The sequence below is a fragment of the Papio anubis genome, chromosome 13 (genome assembly GCF_008728515.1).
Source record: "Papio anubis isolate 15944 chromosome 13, Panubis1.0, whole genome shotgun sequence".
Lineage (NCBI taxonomy): Eukaryota > Metazoa > Chordata > Mammalia > Primates > Cercopithecidae > Papio > Papio anubis.
The window spans coordinates 52340741-52354323 of NC_044988.1; the positions used below are offsets into that span (position 1 = coordinate 52340741).

General features: G+C 39.0%; 1 protein-coding gene and 1 long non-coding RNA gene across 10 annotated transcripts in view; one reads left to right on the forward strand and one right to left on the reverse strand.

Moving 5' to 3' along the window:
* Nucleotides 1-3408, reverse strand: part of ELAVL2 (ELAV like RNA binding protein 2) — a 135171-nt gene extending 131763 nt beyond the window's left edge. For 8 of the 9 annotated variants that reach the window (XM_021927469.2, XM_003911638.5, XM_009188676.4 and 5 more), the window contains exon 1: nt 2972-3408. The gene's annotated coding sequence lies outside the window, so the exon portion shown is untranslated. The remainder of the gene's footprint in view (nt 1-2971) is intronic. The other variant, XM_009188665.4, reaches the window with a different exon arrangement.
* Nucleotides 1512-6713, forward strand: LOC110741407. Its single transcript, XR_002517555.2, has 3 exons — nt 1512-1596; nt 2909-3685; nt 5162-6713. It is a non-coding gene; the product is annotated as an uncharacterized LOC110741407 (long non-coding RNA).
* Nucleotides 6714-13583: the final 6870 nt, after the last annotated feature.

Sequence of the window (13583 nt, forward strand, 5' to 3'; positions counted from 1 at the left end):
GCTTCAAGGGCATGATGCGGGTTTGATGCAGCAAGGTCCGCTAAGGGCGTCCAGCGCTCCCCGCCCCCATGCGACGGGCGGAGCGGGGTGGGGGGGAAGGGAGGGGACTCGTCTAACCCAGGGCGGGGGTGGGAGAGGCAAATTTGCCCTCTTGGGCGAAGTCTAATCAGCATAGTGAGAGTAGGGAACTCAACCAAGGTCAAAAGCGAGACAGGCCATCCCTCAATTTGTGGGACCCAGTCTGGGGACACCGGATACAGCTCATTGATTCTATATCAGCACTTCTGTGTCACCCCAAATGCGATTTGCAATTAAATGACCTTAATTGACTTTGTGTGGGTTCCTGGGAAAACGGCTCAAAGCGCCTGCGCCTCTTTGACCTCTCGGTAAATGGTTAATTATAATATTCCCATCCCAGGCACGCGGGATTGCTAAAAATGCCTATTTCCAAAACGTTAGGCGAAAATGGGCCTACTTAATTTGTCCATCCAAACCTAAAACTCTTAGAATGCCCTACGCCCTACTTCCTGACGCTGACTAAATTATGGGAGAGCTCTCAAAAGAGTTCCCCAAGTCTTCCAAACCACTTCTGCCTACAACCATAGCGGTTTTTGTGAATAGCTCCAGAACAGGTTAGGCTTTATGAAGCGGGGTGCCCAAGCACTTGGTTAAAAGAGGGAATGGGGAAGAAGTGCCTGCTGTAAGACACACTCAGGCAATGACAGCAATAAGAAAGGGCAAGAGTTAAAAAATAAAATGTTAACCCCATAGCAACTTTGAAACTCTCAACATATTTTTTTGCGGACTTATCTGTTCATTTTGACAAATCTTTCAGATGTCCCATTTAAGAAGCCATTTTACCAGGAAGTCTTAAGGCCCAAACACATTTCCTACCCTTCTGTTCCCCAAAATACGAACAGCCTTTTTCTGACCTTTAGAAACTCATAGTCAACTTGGAAAATAATTTCTTCAGTTACTATTGTCTGCTGTGTAACTTTCTAAAAATTTTCATTTTAAGCCTACGTTTTATAGGTTGCAGTTAATAGTGTAGGCCTGGGAAATAAAACATTAATCTCCTTCCCACCCCCCAGAGGATGGGTATAATAAATAGGGGTGCGGAGAAAGGCTGAAGGTTTAGAATCTTAACCAACTGGAGTGTTTGTACATGAGAAGGGCAGGGGACAGAATCCGTGCATTTCGGGGAGAAAGTACAGAGACCTACATCCCTGTCCAGCAGTGTTAAGAGTAAATACTAAATGGTTGCCTATTTCTCTCACCCTCGCCATAATAAAACCAGACCTGCAGCTGGTAATTACGAGAGAAAATACCCAGTCTCGCCATCAGTTTTGCTAACCGGTACTTGAAAATGGGAAACGGGGAACGTATCCAACCTCCAATTTGTCACAGTTGTATAGCTCTCGTATTAATTCTGTACAGACGTGAAATAGGTGGGTACGTAGCAACGTGCTGGGCATAAATTAAGCAACAATGGCCACGCGAGGTCTCGTCCGCCGCGGAGCTCCAGTGGTGGGCACTGCCACCTTGCCATCCCTAGCCCCCACCGCCCTTCGCAGAGTCGAGTCCGGGAGGCTGACGGTGCGCTGTCTTTCCCAGCCGGGAGAATGGGTGGGGTGAGGAGCAAGGAGACGTTAACCCCAGCCGGCTTTGTAGCTTTTCCCCATCCTCTGCCTCCGGAGCACCACATGAGCGCTCTCACGCACACACACTCACCCACACACCCTCGTGCCAATAATTTAAACTTCTGTTAGGCAAAGCCAGCACCTCGTTCCACCACCACCACCCCTTCCGCCCTCCCCGCCCCACGAGCATCCTCCCCCTTTCCCACATCTACCCTGGATCCTCTCTTTGGCAGTAGAAAGCCAACTGGTTTCTCCTAAACCCTGAGAAATCACAAAAGTTAAAATGAAGCGTGTGCCTATCTGCTCAGCTTCTCATCCCCAACCATCTTTCTCCTGGCGTCAATTTAACAATAGCTATTCGAGGAAGGCGGGGGGGCGATAAGGAGGGGGTAAGGGCTACGTAGCCGAGTTGGCTCCTATGGTGGCTGCGAAGACTCGCGGCTGCAAAGGGGTTCCCCCTCGCCCCAAAGGCGAAGTCAGCCGCGTAGGACCAAGGACAGGGCTTGGAATCCACTTCCCAGAGCCCAGCACAGCGAGGCTCCCAAGCAGCCGCCACTTCACAGACACAGCTCCAAGGATCTTATTTACGCTTTTCGAACAAAGGGAATCTCATATCCGGTACAGGCTTAAGAATTCAGCCCCAAACTGGCTATCTTCTTTTAAAACTGAATTATGACAATTGAAGTCCCTGAATCAGAGCCCGCATACAATGATGAGTTTTGACAGCTTCTAACAACCCTAGCCTCAGCCCAGCCCCAGCCCCAGCCCTCAGGCGGCATGTACTTTTTCAGTCAACTAAAACTCACTGCCTGGTGCAGCATCTAAATTCCATCTGGCAATCCCATCTCCCCAGCACATGCTATCTGGTTAATGCAATTAAGCCTATGGTTTTCGCTGGTCTAATCTGCCAGTCCAGGCTTCTGATTCCCCTTAATGATTCTAAAGCCTCTCCGGTTCTTCGGTTGCTGAGCGAAAGTAGAGGCATGCATCCCCAACACCCAAGTTATCCCTCTCTTCCCACGAAATGAACTTCCAATCTCAATGCTGAAGCTCACTCCACATCTAACCTCCCATTGTACCCCTGCTCCCCCCTGGCCACATTTGCCACTGAAGTTTCTGCCATGGACATTTGCGAATATTCAGTACGCTAAGCATGCGTCCACCGTCTTTTAGTCTAGCTCTTTAAAATTAAAAAAGCAGAACAGTAGCTTTGAAATGAGACAAACATGTGCAATTAACTTCATATTCTGTATTCCGCTCACTTACAGGTTTTCTGGGTTTGCCAGCGCATCGCTGCAACTAATGATTAAAGAAACCAAACCGAAACTTACCTTTCTCCCTTAAGGTTTTTGTGTGTATGTGTTTTTAAAGTAACGGTGCAGTTCTCCCAATAAGGATGAGCAAGAAGCTGCTGGATAGTTCTCTTAAGACAGCACGAAACCTAAACTGTGCTCGGCTTAAAAGAAGCAAATAAAAAGAAATGCTTTCGACCCCAAAGTCCAATGCTAAAAGAAATGGCGAAAAAAAATATATGAAAGGGGAGGGGAAACTTAAAAAAGAGTTTAAAAAGACGGAGAGACTGCCCTCCTATTGCCGTTCAACTAAACAAAAAGGGGCAAGAAAAACAAACCAAGGAACAAAGAAAAGAGACGAAAGAACGTTTTTTCAAAAAGACGATGTCTTTCTCCTTGTTGCTTTTTAGTAGGTCGCTACAGGAGTAAGCTGCTGCATCTCTAACTGAGAACAGAAATAGGGGGGAGGACGTCTTAAAAGGGAGGTGGACTGGACCACAGATTTATAGCACCGTATCACCAACCCCTTCTCTGCCTCCGCACTGCCGTGTGTGCAGCTGCTCTGCCAGGCTCCTATCCCGGGCAGCACGCGCGGAAGTATACGCCGAATCGCGCCACAACGTAACTTGCTCATCGCCCCAGGATCCTGATTGGCCCAGACGTTTCCATTGAGGCCGACCAGGCGGGGCCGCGTGAGACGATTGGCTATGGGTTTGTGTCACTCTCGAGAGCTCAATGGAGTCCCGTTTCAAGGTAAGTTGTGCGGGGAGGTACACTCAACACTGGCGGCGAAGGGAAATGCAAGAAGCGAAAAGAAATGTGGAGAGAGCAACGTGGGAGGGTTGGAACTGTACTATCAGAGTTTGCGATATGGCACGATCTCCTTTCCTCTTAAATCTTTCTGCTTCAGAAAGATTCATTTCCTTTGCCATCATTGCTGCATCTATGGCATATTTCTTTATAACATTTAACTCCCTGTCCGGTATGTATGAGTCATTGAGAGCTCCCTCTTTTTGATCTGAGTGAAAGGGATGAATGTACATCCATTACTTGCCCGCATGCCTTTTTTCAATTTGTGTTCAGTACTGTATTTTGTATTAGATGTTAGGTAATCGTATGTCTTTATTTTAATATATGCATATTTCAGATTTATGTGACCCCATCAAACCCTTTTTAAAGCATCCTTTTAAGATAAGGATGAAGTCAGAAATGCTCTCAAATAAAGCTGCACGGTTTGAATTAGTTTTCACTTCATGTTAGAATAGAAAAGTGAAGGATAAATATCCTATCCAGAAAAAGAGGTACTGAGTAGAGCTAAGGTCCTTCACTTCGAGGTGTCAATGGCTCTCAAAAAGAGCAGCTGTATATAAAACCGCAACAAGCCACTCCTCTGCATTTGCAGACAGGTACAGTCCTTGGGCTACACATGTATTGCTGACAGCAAAGATAGTCGAACCTTTATCAGGGCTCTTTCTGTGAGGATTTAAGAAGTTTAACCAGAAGACCAAGTGCTGTCAATGTGTCTGCTTCATAGAGGAAGACTACTTTATTACAACTCCATATTTTAACAGCATTCAGGAGAACGAATACAGTTTTATGCATGATAACTGTTTCTTCCTCTAAGTGAAAGTGAGGTCCTCAGGATCGTCTGGATGTGTAAGTAGACACAATATTCATTTGACCTACGTTCTTTTCCAGCCAGAATTTCTCCTTTCAATCTTGAAAGATAGCACCAACTTCCTAGACAGTTCTTACCATTCTTACACAAACAATGTAATGTATCTTCTCCAGAGGCACATGCCTTTTTGAAAGGGATTCCTTTACATATTTACAACTAGTCACTATCTTTGAGAATGCCAGAAAAAGAAGACACAGGTAAGAGTTACAGATTGCAAAAGGATGGGGTGTCCTGGAGGGGAATGGGACAGATGATCCCAAAGCAAAATGACTTGGAAGTGAGGAATACTGTAAATCAGTGTTCTTTGAGAGTGTCCTTAAGTGTTGATAAATGATTAATGGTGAAAAACAGACCTGTTTATCTCCCGTGTAGCCTGTATAACAATATACGAGTTCTATTACTTTGCATGACAATAACTGGGGGTTGAGAATGAAGGCCTGAATCTATGCCATCTTATAATTAGCGTTTATAAAATCATGCCTTAACCTCTACCCCCACTTTTTATATAACAACCTCTGGAGTCTTAATTTCAACTTAAAACTATTCTTTAGATCTGGATGAAACTCATAGCAAGAAGAAAAGAACTTTGAAGAAATGGAGTCAAGGGGGAAAAGACAGAAAGACTGCACCCCATCTAGAATAGATGTATGAATAACAGAAGACTGGGTTTGTAGTCATCTTCCTTCAACCCTCCCCTTGTTCCCAGCTCTCTACAGAGAAATAACCTTTAAATGAATAAAATTTGGGGAAAGTATAATACTGTTTGATTTAATCAGACTTACCTATGAAGTGAATTGTCTTTCCTCCTTCTTAACATACTCTTAAGTTAATATTGAATTAGCTGCATATGCCCATACAATTTCAGTACATTGAAGTAAATCTTCACCACTATAATTATGTAAGTGCCTTCTAACTAGGTGGAAACTAATACTTTTTTTGGGTGCATGTTTATATCCACAAAAAAGATTTGTAGATAAGTATGATATCTATCTGTAGATAACCCAAAATGATAGGACAGGTGTGGAAAGCTGGGAGTGACATGGAGTAATAAAAATCTAGCATGTGTATTATGTAAAGAAATTACATGGAAAACAGTAAACTTGTTCATTCAAATGCAAAATGCTAAATTCTGTAGATTCAGTATTTATGGGTTTTTTTCAGTTCAGGAAGAGTGACAAAATATTATTCAAAGTATTGTCATCCCTAACATGTTGTGTTTTTATGTAGGTAAAAGGGAGTTAATTTAAAAAGTGAAAGTATCTTAAAATACTATTTTACCTCCTCATTAAAACAGATGTTTTTACATTTTAAAACTTTTAAATGGATAGATGTATTATAAGTAACATGTACTTTTTCAACTTTTAAGAATAAAAAATATTGATTACAGCCACTTTAAAACAAGTGATATCTGGATGTAGACTTCACTTTGAAATTCATGTCTCATAGCTTGAAACATTAACAAATACATACTATCCTGTGATTAATTAATGAAGGCTATGTGCAAACATCTCACTTAAGAATAAGCAAAAAATGCAATCAACCCCTTTTCACTCAGTTTGGTAAAATAATTATCCACATCTGAATTTGCATTAGAAAATATTTAAAAGACATTTGAATATGATTAAGTCATATGAACTCTGACATCTCTTCCAAGTTTCTGGCATTATTTTGAATTGCAGCAGAAAAGGCAGAGATGAAGGGAGTGACTGCGAACTTGGAGCAAAAGTGTGAGGTGGATAAAGTTGCAAAAGAATTGTTCTCAAAACTGAAAAAGTAATGAATTTGATTCTTTTACTAAAGTTTCTATATAAAAGAACATTTATTCACAAGAATATGCAAAGCTGTTGTGGAAAATGTCTTTTAGGATAAATAACTCCCTTACACTAGAGGTCCTGGGGGCAAAGGAGGGAGTGATTTTACATTTTATAATAAAGGTTACTATAAACTACTTGTAACGTTTTTTAAGTAAACAAAGAAGTTAAACTATTAAAATGAGCTTAAATGTTTGGCTTAAGGCAGTAATTTCCAACAGTAAACCTTCTTGGGTGAATAAAAATATTATGTGTTAGTTTGGTGGAGTAGGGGGTTGTGGTTCATAATATTGGACATGTGATAGTTTAATGTCTGCATGAGAAATACAGATATCATATACCTTGCTGATTACTCTTTTATTCTTCTTAAAGTAGTATGTGGACTTGCCTTCCACTGTAAGGGGGGGAAAGTTGTGAAAATTGACACCAGTGTGAATTTATACCATGGCAACCATGCAAGAGAGAGAGGCAAGAATTAGCACCATGGACAGAGACGAGCAGCCCTCAAATTAAGATTTGCAAAGCTTGACACAGTGTTTTCTGTCCCTTTCTGTGAGACACAGAAACTGCGCGTCTTGGGAATGTTTCTTTCTACGGGACTTTGTGGAAAAGACTGTCCTACTCCACAGAAACTCATTTATTTTGACTTAGGCTGGCTTTTCTTAGGACTCAGCCATCGTGACAAACCGCCAGGAGAGTTAGAGCCCCGAACTGGCTGCGCACCTTCCACTGTCCTCCTTTACATACACTCCCTTGCCGGCGTGAGCCCGCCTTTCTTCAGAGTGTTCATGCAAAATAAATGCAAATCCAGGTAGTCTTCGAAAAGTCTGGTAAACCTGCTCCAGAGTTTTTAATCCTCGAATTTCCCAGTTGAATTGCAGCAAAAATGCTTATCTGCTCACCCTTGCTCCCTTCCCCCGGTTCTTCTCACTGCTCCTTCCAACCCCTAGCAAAGGGGTAAAGCCTTTTACTCGAAGGTGAGTGACTCCCAAGACTATTTTGCGAAAGATTCTTTACATTGCAAACACTTTCGTTGGGGACAGTGCCAGGGCGGCAGTGAGCGGGATCTCAAACATCCTTTACTTTCTCTTTACATTGTATCTTTAAACTCCTGTTCAAGGGGGAAAGACTGTAAAGTAAGAGAGCACACTCAACGAATATTCCCCCTGAATCCTGAGGTTGCTGTTCAAACTTAAAGACACTTGAGTTGTTCATTTAAATGTTCTTTTTAAAAATGTAACTAGTGTCGCGGTAAATCTTTGAGACCAGCTTAGGTTGGTTCTCCCTTCCCAGCCCCCCCACCTACACACACACTTTTTTTTTTCCTGGACCAATGTATGAGGTTCATTCTCCTTTAGATGATTTGCCTGCAGATATTCAGACTAAGATCTGTTGCACATGTCCCAGAGTGTCTAGGAAAATATATTTGCAGCCTCAGATCGACGATTATTTTATGTAGACGCTCTCACAAATGTCCCCAGATTTCCCTCCCGTCTTTTACTCAATAGCAACTTTTAGGAGGATAGACTCACGTCTTTCCTGAGCATGCAAAGAGAAAATCTAGGCGACTAGGCGAGGGTGAAGGAAAAAACAACAAACAAACAAAACAAAAACCGGAGGTGAAAAAGGGCAAATCAGAGCCTCAGGTCCGTTTCTTTCAGGGATACTAACAGCCTTCTTTAAGCTTCCCCCTGGAGCCGATACATCTCATGCAAAATTAATACAAGCAATTAAAAATAGCAGTTTCCAAAGTTAAAGGAAACCATCTGTCTCAGCTGGTAGTAATCAGTCTTTTCTCCGGCCCCTTTACCGGGACCTCCGATGAAACGGTTTTTCTGCTTCTGATGCTCGGAGGCTCTTTCTTATATTGAAGATTTATGTTTCCACTTGTGTGCGATACACGTCTAATTTGAAATAATAAAGCCGGGCTGAGCAACCAGTCAATCAGAGCCATCCAGGGCGCTCGGCACGCCGCCCTGCCCCCCACCTCCCTCCGGTCTCTAACTCTTTCCCTCCTCCCCCTCACGCTCTCCTGGCCCTCCCCCCCTCATTCCTCCCTCTTCGGGTCTCACACGCGCTCACACTTTTACCCCCACGTGTGTTCAGATCAAACCCTTGCCCCACAGAGCAAGTGCCGGCACCGGGCCACGGTGACAAAGGCGGAGTTTGTATCAGAAGAAGACTGAGGCCCGGGGAGACACAGCGGCTAGAGAAACAGCTGTCTTATCAGCCCGCTGCAGAGATGGAGATGGCTCGAGAGGTCCTCAACAGATAATCACTTGAATAGGTTTGCAATGCGCCAAACTTCACGCTTGATAAGGCCAACCCAATGTAGAGAGAAGCCCAGATCCTGCTCCATTCTGTTTTATCTGGGCTGTAAATTAAGAAATTGAAATTCAGGTGGCAGAGGCAGCAGTCTGCTGATAGACCGCTAAAGTAAACTGTCATTAAAATGCTTTCGGCAGGCAGAGAGGGCGCCTGGAATGGAATATTGTTTTAAAAAAAATGTAGTGGGAGGGGGCAGTGAGAGAGAAGAAAAAGCCCACGGGGCTTAAAAATTATTTGGGGAAGGGAAGCTGTGAGGAAAAGTGGAAAAGGGACACAGCATCTGGCCATGATTCCTAATCATAGCTACTATGAATAAACAAATTGAAAAGTACAGTATGGAGTTGTGTAAAGTTTGGTGTGATAAGAGATCAAGGGACAATTTAAATCAGTCTGGTATAAAAGGGAATTCCGTCTTCATCTGAGCAGGGGTGAGGGGAAGTGGATATCAAATGGACTCTAAAGTTTTCCTATCGTTGTAAGAAAAGCAGATCAACCGGATACAGAGGAGTTACCATAAATTGAAGTTAACCTGTCCTTTTGGTTGCAGTGATAGGGCCACCGGAGAGATTCCAGGATGATTTTTACAATAGCCTAAGAAGTTGTCATCTACAGGAAAGAATCTGCTTACCTACTTACAGGAATAACAGTTATTTTTCAACTCCCTCCTCCCTTTACCCAGGTAATTACTATAGGATAATACAGGAAACAAAAAAAAAATCCCAGGTATGTACTCTAACACATACCTGATTCTTACCGCACACTTTATATCTACATTTTTCTGTTGCTCTTTGGGATATGAGGTTTGAAATTTTATGCATTATTTAAATAGATGTTTTCACAAATATTTAATATGTGTAATGACCAGCATATAGCCAGTGACATTGTCGTCTTGATTCATTAATGTCTTAGTGTTGTACCTTGTTCTTTGTGTCTTAAGTGAATTGCAAGTTCGTTGGTGTCCATTTATGAGGTGCATAGCAAGTATGAGAAGATACATGGCATTTTCCACAAGGGCATTTACATTTTAAGTCTTAGAAACATTTATAAAATTTACCTTCAGCTGACAATACATAGTTAATGCAGCTTTAGAAAATGAATCAATTTTTATTTTGTTTAACTTCAAAAATGTGACCAATGTCAGAATGCACTTAACTGACAATATAAAGGCTTATATCACTTTAGGGTAAGGAAAAATAAAAAATGAATTTGTTGGAAAAAGTGATGAGAAAAATTTTAACATGCTGTCATAAATTTTAGCAACTATTAAACTACTTGAATTAAAAACAATTATAAACTTTGAAGTTGTTATTTGATTATTCATAGGGTAGTAAGCAAATAAATATAGGTCATGAAATCTCAAAGACATTTCTGTTGAATTGTTATATGCAAAAATCCTTCATACCTAACAAAAAATAGGTGTTTGGGTTTTTTAAATTCTTTTAAATTTAAGTGTATGGATGAATTTGTGCCTTGTGTATCCTTTAATGAGAGAGAAATTTATGGTTATATAAGCTAACTTTTCCTTTCCATACCATCATTTTCCATAAAGTTATATTGGTTTAAATAATGGCTACTATATATGTATATTAAGAAATATTATTTTAATGAATTCCAGCATTTTAGGCAGTATTATATTATCTCCAATAATCTGATAACAAAGATATTTTTCTGCTTGTTAGAAAACAGTTTGAATTACCAGCTTTAATAAGCCCCTTAAGATATGATTTTTATTTTTTTCTTAATCAAATTGAAAGTAGGCACACAACGGACAGCTTAAACTATTCTTTAATACAGGTAAGACTTTCTTAAGATGTGAATTTGCATAAAAATGAAAAGATACACTGTCACTAAGTTTGAAATGTGAAGATACTTTATAAATTTAAATTATAGCGTTTTAAAACTAAGATAATTTTAAGAAGTGACATTTTCATTATGAACATAAAATCTTTTAGCATGAAATTAGTATAAAAAATCTTGTTTTTATATACTTTTTTGTCACAAAGCGAATGCTATATATGGTTTCTAAAGGCATAGCAATTCATTATAAATGATGAAAAATAAAAAATAACTAAAAATGTAAAGTTAGTTTTTTAAAGGATTTTCAATTATTAATCCCCCTCTGTGAGAAATGGGATATTATATTTTTAAGGCAAACAATCTTCCTATGATGTATTAAGGCAAAAATGTTGAAAGCTTTTGAAATATCCAAAAGTCTTAATGTTTTTGTTTAATGACTGATTATAATTCTATTACCAAAAATATCACACATAACTAATTATGTCCTTCCAGATATAACGTTTATCATCAGGTAAGAGTCAAAGGAGCAATACATAATCCCTTAGTATTTCTAAATATTTTTCCTAATCTTTGACAAAAGGCCCATTTCAATTTGATTCAGCATCCTCTGAGTGCCTAGCATGTGCCAGAATAACAATATTAGATTAGAGACAATAAATGCTTGAAGGAAATCAGATTATATTTTAGGAAATGATAGTAAATAGAAAATTTGAGAGGTTTAAATAACTCTGTTAATATATTGTATAATGCATATTCACAGTGTGTCTGGTTTATGTTGTTTTTTTTATCCTTACAAATTTTTGCACAATATCACTTTTTAAATAATATAACTTGTCAAAAAATTACTCCTTTTTGTAGGAATATCATAGAAGGGATATTATCCTTCTAGGAGCTACAGTTTTGCAGATTGCTAGTGGCTTGGGTTTTGACTTTAGACACGTGGATTTGAACTTGATTTCACGGGGCCTTGGACAAGTTACTTTATTGCTTCTAAACCTTGATTTTCTAATCTATAAAATTGTGATAATAATGCTTAATTTAGAATCACTGTGAGGTTAGATGTAATCATCAGTATAAAATACTCAAAACTTCCTGGCATGGAGGAAGCAGTCAATATATGGTAACTACAATTATGAGAACAAAAATGGTAACTTATCACATTTATTTGATGGAGCCAGAATTAGAATTCCTGCCTTTGCATACTGTCTCTTAAATATTTTCATTAGCTCTCATTAATGTCCCAACTAATATATTTCATGATAAATATTATCTCACATTTCTAATTGCAACCAAGTTTAAAAGGCGCCAAAAGGCATAAAGTGTTCTATCTGCCCTGTTATGTGACTTCAATATATTTCCCAATACAATTTCATGATTCACCCATAAAAAGTTGTGGGTCTTCAAAAAGGAACTGAGTCTGAGATCCCATTTGACTGATATAATAAAAAAAAAAAAACCTTAGATTTTTATCGTACCTTTTATCACAAAAAGCTCAAAGTACTTCTACATATTTATCACTGTAACCCCAGGAAGTAAAGAAGGACATAAATTATCTCTCATTTTCAGGGGGCATAACAGAGGCATTAGGAATTTAGGTAACATTTCTAAGGTTAATAGAAATAGTTTTCCCGGATGTCAGTCTTTCTGCAATCTTACTGTCTTTGGCATTAATTATGGCTACTGTTACTTTAGTTAGGCTCAAACATTAGTGTTTGGCATTAAGTATAGCTTATAATTCAGTTAATTACTTGATGAAATCAAGTTGAGTCAAATATATACCATCACAGTCTAATCAAATTAAAATATTTTGATTTTATGTTGAGACACTTTTATTATTCAATTTTATATATGCATACATTATTCTTATTTACAATTATGTGTTAATTTCTAAGGCAAGATTTTAAAGGTTATTACTCATTTATGGCATTGAAAGGAACTAGTTCCAATCTACTTATCACTCACCTCTCCCTCGGCTCATTCTCCCATTTCCACATATATTTTTATAGGCTATTATCTTTATTCCATTTACATAGGCTAACAGTATTTTCTGCTCTAGTTTTCTATTTAGATGGTGCTTGAAAAATCTATCAAAATAAATATCTAAAGGAATATAGAGGTAGATTATATAAAGGGCTTTTTATAATGGTTTTTTTTTGTTTTGAATAAAACAAAAATGTATAACTAACATCCACTTGACATTATAAAATATAGAATATCAGAAGAATACTAAAACTTGCTTATGCTTTATAGTTTAGCAGTTCCCTCCTGGGCTTACACTGCTATGAATTGATATAGATGGAGCTATAGCTGTGTTCAGTGAGTAAGTGAAATGGAAGGAAATATTTTGCAGCCTGATAAAAGAATGAACCTTAAACTTTTAGAGATCTAAATTCACTGTAGGTAACAACAGAAAACAAACTTAATGTTTTTGTTTTAAGCTTCAATGGGCATCTGTCTGCATCTTAAATGTATCATATAATTTAATAAAATTGATCCACTCAAGGTCAAGCCCAGTCATGTGACTGCCAGACTTCTATGAGCAAGTGTAATTAGCACCAAGAAGAAACACATATGCATGCACACAGAACAGCCAGTGCTGCTGTTTATTGCCATTTCACACTAACCCCTCTTAACTCTTCATGTTGATGTGATTAAGTAGAAAATCCATTTCTCTGATGAGGCTGAGGATACTGTTGTAATAGAAATAATATTCTATACCTTTGATCATTGTCATTCTAGTATGAGAAATTAGAGAATATGGTTGCTTGAAATGTCAGTTTTTGTAAATGTGAGTTGGAAGATGTAACACAAATGAATGGTGTTATAGACTGTTTAAGCTGCGTGAGTAACAAATAGACATTTCCTTGAATTACTTTGACACAATTTACTGTGAATTTTTTCCTCTAGATGGTATTTCTAGATTCCTTGTGCAAACAATAAAAAACTTTCTTTTATGTCAGTGCTTATTATTTAACTTATAGAGTCCTGATGTATACTGAATACTAATATTTCTAGATGTAAAATGAATATGAAAAGA